Raw genomic sequence first — 8603 nt, 5'->3', positions numbered from 1 at the left:
TTTGCTGATGGTGCTTGTCATAGTACACAAAATCTATCTTCCGTTGCATGGGAAATCTATGACCCTAATGGTGAGTTAGTGAATTTACAAGGTATATGTTTAGGTTGTACGACTAATAACATTGTTGAATATAGTGTGGTCATCGAGCTTTTGTTAGAAGCTATTGCTCTTGGCATTAGAGAGTTAATCGTGAAACTTGATTCACAACTCATTGTACTACAACTTAATGGACAATATTCAATTAGAAACCCTCAAATTTTGAGAATGTATTTGTGAGTTTGTCTCTTGGAATGAGACTTTGATTTTATTACTTATCATCACATTCCAAGATGCATGAACACATTAACAAATGCATTGGATAACTATGTGCTAGATAGACATTTGCGGAACATGTAAATCATAAAGCATCACATAATAGACATGGTAAACAAAAAACATGTATATACATATAGAGAGTGTTTGCAAAAGAGTTTGTTTCATCAAAATGACAAAATATGTGTTCTGAGACACATGCCTTTATAAGCCTACAACAATGCAGAAAGTAAACTAGAGTTGGTTATTCGCCCACATGGTGCTCATGATAGCACGAAATAGCCCTAATGACTCGGGCCAACAGTCAGCGTAGTCTGGCGGATACCCCTACAGTGTGTCTCTGGTACTGCAATGGCACCTCACCTATTAAGGCATACTATGGAATGCCCCTGGTTAAAGCCTCCAAGTTATGCTTTACCTCGACAATAGGATCGGCTCCCTCCTCATAAGGAGCCTCCTCAATCTGGCGTGCCACTCATCTGGCTATTGGAGACACCCCTTGTTGGGTCCCTATAATACTAGTGATTACCCCATTACTATTGTAGTTATACCCCTTATTTATATTGTTGTGCCCCCATTGCCCCCATATTGTTATTAATGTGCCCATAGAATCCCTCTATTGTTATTTTTGTGGCTTTATATTATTATTGTTAGTTCGGCTGGATTATATTGTGACTCCTTAGACTCCTATATATAGAAAGGAGGTTTTGTCATTTGAATCATCCAAGAATTGTTCATTTATGTAATGTAAATGAGGTTGCCCCCTCAAAGAGGCTGAATTCTAAGGCGTGGATCTCTCTTTTCTATCTTTTTGTGAGCTGGTTTCATAACATTTGGTATCAGAGCTTTGGATTCTAGGGTTTCGCTGCTCCAAACAGGTCATCGTGACATTTTCGCTATAACTTTTTTTCTGTGACGTTTCAGAAGTCGCAAAAAAAGACCATTTGAGAAGAAATCGCGCTGAACCTTGGGTCCGAATTTCAGAGATTTTCGCATGATATTTTCGGAGATATGATCTGAGGAAGTTGGTCTTTTTGCAAACTCCTGAATTACACTCAAAACAGGTGACCTGGGAAAAATCGTCATAACTTTCTTTCTGAGCATCGGATTGAAATTTAGTAAGAAGGTACAGAAAGAGGACGGATTGCAGTTTTCTTTTATATATTTTTCAGAGTCAAAGGTTGAAACAGTGACACGTGGCAATTCATACAAGTTCGCTCTACTGAACTAGTCTATAATCAGGTCACTGCGGGAGATTGTGCATAACTCTTTCTTGGAGAATCCAATTTGGATTAGACTAGTGGCATTGGAAAGAATACATAGAAGGCTACTACAGGTAAAAATTTCAGAACTGGATGATTCGAAATTACAGAGATACATCAGATTCAATATCAGGCTTCTACAAAGAAAAAAAAAAAGGTGTGCAGTTTTTTATTTTTTTTTATTTTTGCATAAGCCTGGTTTGAAGGAATTCAAAGGGCATAGTAAAGCATTATTATTGGTAACTAATGCCCCGAGGAAAGAAAATGCAAACACCTAGTAAGGAACCTGAAAGCTCTAGCATGACTCATGAAGAAGAGGAAGAAATGCTACATGATATATCAAAATTACAAGAACAAGTGCAACAAATGTCACGCTCACAAAAGCTAACAGATGCTAAGATAAATGGCGTGGAATCTAAGATAAAGGGCATGGAAGCCAAGATGGATGATTTGAAGGCATATGTGAGGACAAATTTGAAGACAGACATGGCAGATTTGAAGACAGATTTGACAAATTTTCTACAAGAAATACTTACTAATGGTGAAAAGGTTGTAAAGGAAACTCATGATGTGAACAAAAGAAATGTTAATCATGATTCCATAGACTCTAATGTTGGATCGAAGACCCACCATATTCCAAAAATCGATATGAATAAGTTTGATGGCAAGGATCCCTCCACATGGATATTACAGATGGAGTAGTTCTTTGATCTCAATAATGTGCAAAACACACAAAAGGTATGTATGGCAACTTTATATTTGGAACCAAATCAGTTTGTATGGTATCAATGGCTTTGCTCTCGTAAAAAATTTATCACTTGGGCAATTTTTACGGAAGAATTGATAGCACATTATGAGGATACAAAAAGCAACACTTTTTTTAGCCAATTGATAAGTCTCAAACAAAAGGGTTCAATAATGGAGCACATTGAGGAGTTCCAAAAATTGAACATAAGGGTAAAAGATATTCTAGAGGAGCATAGGATTGATGTGTTCATAGGGTCTTTAAAGGATAATATCCAACATGATGTTCGACTTTGGGAACCTGATTCATTAGAGAAGGCATTCAGGTTAGCAAGAAAAATGGAAAGCAAAATTATCGCAACCAGGAAGCATACCACTCACAACTATAAAGACGGAAGTGCAGTTGTTGCCCTAGTCTTCCACAACCTATAAGGTTGACACCACAACAATTGGAAGAAAAAAGAGCAAAAGGGCTTTGTTATAGTTGTGATAGCAAATACACTAAAGGTCATAAGTGTGCTGAGAAGAAACTATTCTACATAGATTGTGAAGAGGAAGAAGAAAAGGAGCAAAAAAGGTCAAAAGAACAGGATATGCTCCAGGAACAAAGCCTAGATGAAGAACAAATAAATCCGACCATATCTTGTAATGCATTGGTGGGAATTACCACTCCTCAAACCATCAAGATAGAAGGACAAATCAAGAAGAAAAAGGTAATAGTGTTGATTGATTCAGGAAGCACCCACAATTTTATTCATTGTAGGGTAGCAAAAGAATTGAATTGCTTCCTATATCCAGCACCAGAGTGTCAAGTGATGATTGCAAATGGAGGAACAACAAATTGCTCTGGAAAGTGCCATAATATCAAGCTATCCATGGGAGAATATGTATTGACTAGCCCAATGCTTTCCATTCCAATGGGAGGTGCTGATGTTGTACTAGGAGTCCAATGGCTACAATCCTTGGGTACAATAGCTTTTAATTTTCAAGAACTTTTCATCAAATTTTCTACGGAAGGAAAGGAAGTTGAATTAAGGGGTATTGCAGGGAAACCAGGAAAGATAATCAGCTCTAATGGTATGACAAAGCTTCTAAAAAAGGAGCAAAGGGGTGTAATTGCACAATTATGTTCGCTAGATGTTTCCACATTAGAATCATCTATTTCTCCAGATCTCCAAAAAGTCCTGGACAATCATTCCAAGTTATTTGAGACTCCCAAAGGTCTCCCACCTATGCGTGATCATGATCATGCTATTCATCTGATTCCAGGAAGTGTTCCTCCAAACATCAGGCTGTACAGATATCCCTATGTCCAAAAAAGTGAAATTGAACGTATGGTTGCAGAAATGCTAGAGGCTGGTATAATTCAACCGAGTCAAAGTTCTTTCTCTGCTCCAGTAGTATTGGTGCACGAGAAAGATGGATCATGGCGCATGTGTCTGGATTATAGGGAGCTCAACAAGCTCACTATTAAAGATAAGTTCCCCATTCCTGTCATTGATGAATTACTGGATGAATTGCATGGATCAATTTACTTCACCAAGTTGGATCTTCGTTCAGGATATCATCAAATCAGAATGAAGATTGAACACATTCCAAAAACGGCATTTAGAACTCATGAGGGTCATTATGAATTTTGGGTCATGCCTTTTGGCCTTACCAGTGCACCTTCAACATTTCAAGGTTTGATGAATTCAATTTTCAAACCATTCCTTAGAAAATTTGTGTTAGTATTTTTTGATGATATACTTATCTACAGCAAGTCTTGGAAGGATCATGTTGAACATGTTGACAGGGTGCTACAACTATTGGAGGAGAAACAATTATATGCCAAAAGATCCAAATGTTTTTTTGGAGTACAGGAGGTGGAATATTTGGGTCATATTGTATCTCATGAAGGAGTTAAGGTAGACTCTAGCAAAATTAAAGCCATTAAGGAATGGAAAATCCCCACATCCATAAAGCATTTGCGCGGATTTCTTGGGTTGACAGGGTATTATCGCAAGTTTGTTAAGAATTATGGGAGAATAGCAGCACCTCTAACGACATTATTGAAGAAAGATGCATTTTCATGGACTCCGGAAGCAACAAAGGCCTTTGAACATCTTAAAGAGGCAATGTGCCAAGCACCGGTCTTAGCTACACCGGACTTCACAAAAACCTTTATTGTGGAATGTGATGCTTCAGGAAATGGAATTGGTGATGTTCTAATGCAAGATGAAAGACCCATTGCTTTTGAAAGTCGTCCAATCAAGGGAAAGTTTCTAAGAAAAGCTATTTATGAGAAGGAAATGTTGGCAATACTCCATGCACTTAAGAAATGGCGACCCTACCTAATGGGAAGACACTTCAAGGTAAAAACGGATCATGATAGCCTTAAATACTTTTTAGAACAAAGATTATCCTCTGAAGAGCAACAAAAGTGGGTAACAAAGATGTTGGGTTATGACTTTGAAATCATCTACAAAAAAGGGAAGTAAAATTTGGTGGCAGATGCACTCTCAAGAAAGGATGAGGATGTGGAAGCATTGTTGTGCGCTATTTCTATCATCCAACCAGATTGGATAAATGAAGCAAGGAAGGAATGGAAGAATGACAAAGAAGTGTGGGCACTTATTCGAAAGCTACAACAAGATTCCAGTACGTCTGATACATTTAGCTGGAAAAATGATTCGTTATGGTACAAAGATCGCTTATACCTCTGTAAGAATTCCCAGCTAAAACAAAAGATTCTTATGGAATTGCACACTTCTCCCTTAGGAGGGCACTCAGGATTTTTAAAAACTTACCACAAGGTTAAGAAGGAATTTTTTTGGGATGGCCTTAAATCAGATATTCAACAATTTGTGGCAGAATGTTTGGTTTGCCAACAAAATAAAGTTGAAACACTTAAGACACCGGGTCTATTACAACCTTTATCCATTCCAAGCCAACATTGGGAGGAGGTATCAATGGATTTTATCACAGGTTTACGCAAGTCTGAGGGAAAGAGTGTCATCATGGTGGTAGTTGACAAACTTACCAAGTATGCACACTTTTGTGCATTATCACATCCATTTAGAGCCAGTACAGTTTCTACTGCATTTATGGAAACAATTCAAAAGCTACATGGAAACCCAAAGATTATTGTAAGTGACAGAGATCCCATTTTCACTGGAAATTTTTGGACAGAATTATTTTCTCGTCTTGGTACTCAGTTAACTCATAGCTCATCTTATCATCCTCAATCTGATGGGCAAACTGAGATAGTAAACAAATGTTTGGAAGGATATCTTCGTTGCTTTGTATCTGATAAACAGACACAATGGGTCAAATGGTTGCCTCTGGCTGAATGGTGGTATAACACTTCCTTTCATACAGCAACAAAAATGACCCCATTTATGGCACTTTATGGGTATCAACCACCATCCATCACATCATATTTAAGAGAAAATTCTAAGGTTTAGGCAGTGGAACATCACATCGAACATCAACAACAAGTCCTCCAACTCTTAAAGGATAACCTCGTGTTGGCACAGAATAGAATGAAACAACAGGCAGATCAACATCGCAGTGAAAGAAGTTTTGATGTAGGTGATTGGGTATTCCTACGGCTACAACCATATAAGCAAATGTCCCTCAAGCAAGCTAAGAAGGATAATAAATTATCACCAAAGTATTATGGTCCGTACAAGGTGTTGCAAAAGATTGGTACTATGGCATATAAATTGGAGCTTCCTGCAGCTTCTCGATTGCACCCAGTTTTCCATGTTTCATGCTTAAAGAAGGTTATAGGCGACAAGCTCCCAGTTCAAACAATATTGCCAGAACTTGACGAGGAAGGAAAAATTATATTGGAACCGGAAGCAGTTATAGAAACAAGAACTCGACAGCTACGAAATCGATCAATTTCAGAGTACCTTATCAAGTGGAAGAACTTATCCGCTGAAGATTCCACATGGGAGGATGAGAATTTTATGCAGAAATATCCAGAACTACTCAAGCGTTGAGGACAACACTTTTTTGAAGGAGAGGGGCATGTTGGGTCCCTATAATACTAGTGATTACCCCATTACTATTGTAGTTATACCCCTTATTTATATTGTTGTGCCCCCATTGCCCCCATATTGTTATTAATGTGCCCATAGAATCCCTCTATTGTTATTTTTGTGGCTTTATATTATTATTGTTAGGTCGGCTGGATTATATTGTGACTCCTTAGACTCCTATATATAGAAAGGAGGTTTTGTCATTTGAATCATCCAAGAATTGTTCATTTATGTAATGTAAAGGAGGTTGCCCCCTCGAAGAGGTTGAATTCTATGGCGTGGATCTCTCTTTTCTATCTTTTTGTGAGCTGGTTTCATAACACCCCTGGAGATCTCTTTGGTCCCACATCTACAAATCATCATAATTCAAATCTTAGTACACATAAAAAAAATCAAAAACTTCAAAAATAGTTTTTACCTTAATCAGTCCACTGTGCGCTTGGTGGAAGTGGAAGATCTAGATATCCTCGGAAATTTATGACTGCATATGCCCAATCATCAACCATGATTAGCTTCTGACGCATCCATCTGGAAAATGCCGCAGGGAATGACATTTGTTGGTTGCCTCCATAACGAGGCATCAACGCACCCCATCTGAGTAATTGTGGATCTCTAGGCACTAGTGCATCCACTTCTATCCATTGGTAATGAAACAATGGCACACATTCCAAGAAGAATGTCACCAAAATGGATCTGAAACCAAATTGTTTCAGACTCCTTGACTTGCACTTGGTAAGTTGGCGCTTCATGCAAACCAACAAACCCTCACTCCAATTGAAGACCGTGGGATTCAGACACTCAATTGCGTACTGGAAATGGGACTTTGTTGCCTCATGCAACGCCTGAGCCCCAACTATTCGAGAAATAGTTTGTAGGATTGTTTGTAGTGGTAGATTTGTGATGGTATTTATATCGATCTTCCCACTTTGGGTCTTTTTAGTCCCTGGAAAATGCCTTGCAATCAGCATATCGTGCTCTCTCCTCCAGTGCTTGAACCAGACAATTGAACATGTTGTCCCTTTCTAGATAAATTGATAATGAAATAAATGCCTGCAACATCTATTTGAGTTCCTGGTCCCCGATCATGAATACCTAGTGGTCCACATCCCACCAACTAATCATATGCTGCAATAATTCAGGCTAGGACTTAATCCCAGGAATCTTGAAGAACTTGAGCAATATGCATGCTCATAGGGCATCAATACAATCTTGATCCTGAGCATCTTGATGGTATTCATCTTCATGTCCTCTTTCTTTCCATTCAACCACCATTTTGGACTGATTATCCTGTGGAAAACCAATAAAACAACATTTCATGAGCTTCCATGGAAAAAAAATCCAATAAAAACAATTCAACATGGAGGATTTCACACAAATAAATTTACCTTGGTACCAGCACAACTATGTGTGAATTTTCACGTGCTGCTAGCACGAGGGCCTGATTGACCATAGGGTGAGCAGCGCGTGTCCGATAGGTAAAACCCGCGTTGGTCACCCTAAAAATAAAAAAATTTGCAAGTCCTCCTTGCAACCTAATCTATGGATGAAAATGCATGAAATGAGTATCAAAATGAAGGGAAGGGACATATCTCTTACCTGCAACAAGCGGCTCGGAAAATGGTGTCCGGGATTGATCATACTCCTTGCCTGAAAATCAAGGTAAAATGAGGTAAAATGCTCTCAAAATTGCAAATTGGTAAAATGGTGAAAATTATTTACTTTTTGGCCCTTTTATAAGTTTAAAATAATATTTTTTACCAAATTAGCGCATATTTCACTCATTTTTTGATGTTTTTCCTTGAAATCGATAATGTGTGTTTCCTTGTGTAGCGACAAGTCATACATTCTTGGTGATGGTGATTTTTTTACTGACTCAACGAGTTTTATTTTATCACATTTTCGGACTTGTAAAAAATAAACAAAAAAGCGACCCCCTGGAGTCATCTTTAAGCTCTTTTCTGACTCTCGAAAAATGAAAATATTGTCGAGTACTTGTCATTTCAAACTCGTTAAAGTAAATGAAATGATGTCTACTCAGTATAAGTTTAACCCTTTTCCGGACTAAGATAGACTATTGTATGAAAAAGGAATACCTTAGTCAAACATGGCTAAGAGGTTCTCTTAGATATTGTTTTCTACCTTTTCGGGTTCAAGAGATTATTTACGAAAAGGGACCTTTTGGAGTTTTCTTTTCTGTTTCAAACTCTCTAAACATGAAAAAGACGTTGAGTTCCCCATCCGACGAACTCGTAAAACT

The sequence above is a fragment of the Pinus tabuliformis genome, chromosome 7 (genome assembly GCF_031772625.1).
Source record: "Pinus tabuliformis cultivar Carrire ecotype Pingquan chromosome 7, CPIR1, whole genome shotgun sequence".
In the NCBI taxonomy this organism is placed as follows: Eukaryota; Viridiplantae; Streptophyta; class Pinopsida; order Pinales; family Pinaceae; genus Pinus; species Pinus tabuliformis.
This window is presented reverse-complemented; position numbering follows the sequence as displayed.